The sequence below is a fragment of the Psammomys obesus genome, unplaced genomic scaffold (genome assembly GCF_907164565.1).
Source record: "Psammomys obesus unplaced genomic scaffold, mPsaObe1.curated_primary_1811, whole genome shotgun sequence".
Taxonomy (NCBI): Eukaryota; Metazoa; Chordata; class Mammalia; order Rodentia; family Muridae; genus Psammomys; species Psammomys obesus.
Window position 1 is genome coordinate 8,934,824 of NW_026586173.1, and position 3,160 is coordinate 8,937,983.

Here is a 3,160-nt window from a genome sequence, read left to right on the forward strand (position 1 = left end):
GGGCGCGGGCGGCGAGGCGCGGGGCAGCGATGGGAGCCCCAAGAGGCGACGCGCGAGCCGGCCGGGCCGGGGATGCTGGGCGCGCGGCCGGAGCCCAGCCGAGCGGGCCAGCGCGTGGTGCCCTCGGCGGCGGCGGATGCGCGGCGCGGCCGCGGCTGTGACAGCGCCTCCCGCCCCGCCCCCACGCACCCCGCCCCCGCGAGCGCGAGCTGCCGGCGGGACCCGAGCCACTCGCGGTCCGTACCAACCTCGCGGGCTGAGGCGGGGGCCGACGCTGGACCCCTCCCCTATCTTGGTATCACCTCCCCGCTCTCCCCCGCCGTGGCCATCCCGCTGGGGTGGATTGGGCTTCCGATGCTGGAGTGGCCTCGGGCGGGGCCGAGACACCCCAGTTTGGCTGGAGGAGTGAGAGCTCGCCCTCCTTGCCCGCACCCCCCAGCTCACCCGCCTCCATCCCTCCATCCTGGCTGCTTAGGCCCCTAGCTTGGCAGCCTTTCTCAAAGGGCGATTGTTTCTGGGCTGGGATGCTGGGGGTTGGGGGTGGGGGGCGGCGGGGGACGGTTCTGCGGGACTAAGACACTGAGCTGGAATCAATCGAAAGAGGGTGCGGCCCCCAGCTTGGCTTCGGACAATCCGAAGTGGATATAGGGCTGTTTGTATGGGTTGAAGGTGGGAGAGACCCTGCCAGTGGGGCGGCCCCACCTGTGGGCACTGCTTCTTTCTTTAAGGACATGCCAAGCTGCTGAGTGTCCTGCTCTCCTCTCCCGCCCCATGCCCTGGCCCTTCTAACAAGGAGGCAGGAGGCATTGCCTGGTGCAAAGGAGTGAAAAAATGGCCAAGGTGGGTGGGCAGGGCATCCAGGAATTTCTCCTTATTGGGGAACTAGGATGCAGGGAAGTTACTGTGTGTGTGTGTGTGTGTGTGTGTGTGTGTGTGTGTGTGTGTGTGTTCATGCAGAGGCCACCCAGCCAAACAGTGGGAGGTTCCCAAATTCTTTTGTCCACTTGTCAGACCCTAACGCACCATCCATGTACCTTCAGATTTACATTCCTGATAGTCCTCACTGACACCTGTGGTCAGGCCCTCCAACTGTGTCCTCTTCAAAACTCCAAAAGGCCTTTTCTTGTCAATGTCAGTGCTTTCTCCAGGCTCTGTCACCTCCTTCCGTAACCCAAAGATCCACAGCTAGCCATTGCTGGTTCAAAGTGTACTTTACGCTGTGGGCTGAGGCTGTGGCCACAGATCTTCTCCTTCACTTCTGTCTGTGAGGATGGAACATGATGCTACTCTTAGGCGAAGGTGGGTGGTGGTAGGAGTTCCAGTTCTAGTGCTCTTGTTCAAGACCTTAAGGTGAAGCAGGAGCCACACTCTACCTAATTCCATCGATGCTAGAAAAAGACAATTACCATCTCTAGGGAGAGACTTCCTCTAGACTCTTCTCCCCTTACTCCACACCAGGGAGCTTGCATGCTGCTCCTGTGAATCTCCCTGAGTTAGCCACACCATTCACAATTACCAAGTGACAGGACAGAGATGAATTGGAGACTGCTTCTTACCAACACGGAAGTTGATGCCCACGGACAGGACCACCCATGAGTGTGTCAGGTCACATTCACTCCTTATCTCTCCCTCAGGACTGTGCCAAATCCCCAGGTAGGGAGTTCAGGACAATGGTTGGGCAATGAACAGGTTGAAGGCACTAACCAAGGGACCTAGCCAAAGATGACCCTCTAGGCTCATCTCTTCAGTGATAAGACAGGCTTTCAGTAAGCTGTCAGGCTCTTGTCTGGTCCCACTGGCTGTGGCCAGCGAATGTCCTCTGGTTGTTCTGTGGGGGTGGTTCTCCCTCTAGCTTGGAGTTCAACAGGAACAGGAATGGTTTCAAGTTTTATCTCACCGTTCTTGTGAGAACAACGGTAATAATAAAACCCCATTGTGGAAACCTGTCTTGCAAGTTAGCCTTAGGCTCTGTTTATGCTATTTTTTATGGTATATTTTTAGTACTAATTTATAAAGCCAACTTGAAACAATAATGTGATATTAAAATTAACATGAGAAGGCTCAGTGAAGAGACAACAGCCTGCCATTCATTTTGGCAGAATTCCACCGCTGTGGACCCACAGATACACATGTATTTACACACACACACACACACACACATATATACATACATATATGTATATATACATGTGCAAAAAAGGCAGATACATAAGTAAGCACAGAAAAATGAGTGCATCCAAATGGTTCCTTATATACCTCATGTGCATGTGTGAATGTGTGCTCATACCTACCTACACCCACCTGCACACCCCACCAGTCCTTCACCAGGAATCGGAACCATAGTAGCGACTTTTCTATGCTCTTTGTTTATGGATAGGCAGATCTGGATTTCCTGCATCCCCACAACTTGGTCCTTGCTCCAAACATCTAGATCTCCCAGAATTACTCATCTTTCTTATTCCCCCCTTCTCTGCAGGAAAGAGTCCCTCTTCTCAGAGAATCCCGAAGCCTAGCATCAGAATGTTTAGCATGCAAAACTCAAAAGGTCCAGTCTGCCTTCTGGGAGAAGCTGTTTTATGTTTACTGTGTAGTTAAGCAGGACAGGAGCCCTGCCCCATCCTCTCATTTTGGCCCAGTTCCCATAATCCGAAACTCAAAAGGGTCCCATAAAAGTATCATCTGCAATGCAAATGCCCTCCAAAACATCTGGAAACAGATCACCTGTGCCCAAATTTAATATGAATAGCAATTAGTTTAGTCTTGCTGGTTCATTGTTGGCCTATCACCTCTCTGTTTGGCCTTATTTCATCAGGAGCTTTACTCTGCTCCAGGCCTGGTGGTTTCTTCTCAGGCCAGCCTTTCCTTTTCAGCTAACTATTCAAGGAACTAAGACTACTGAGCTATGCCCTTGCCCTAGGCCACTGCCCCACCCTCTCAGCCCCTTAGGTATCTGATGGCTGTGGCCTCTATTTTTACTCACCTGCTATCCCTTCTCTTGCACTGGGACTCTACTGTAGTGATTTTGCTGTTATGAATCGACAGGTCCAGTGCCATGTTGCAGCCAAACAGCTTTAGAATACTTCTATAATTTACTGACTGCCCTTTGCCTTTGGAGGCTGAGGGAGATGAGAGACAGTGGCACAGAGTCCTGTGCCCTGGG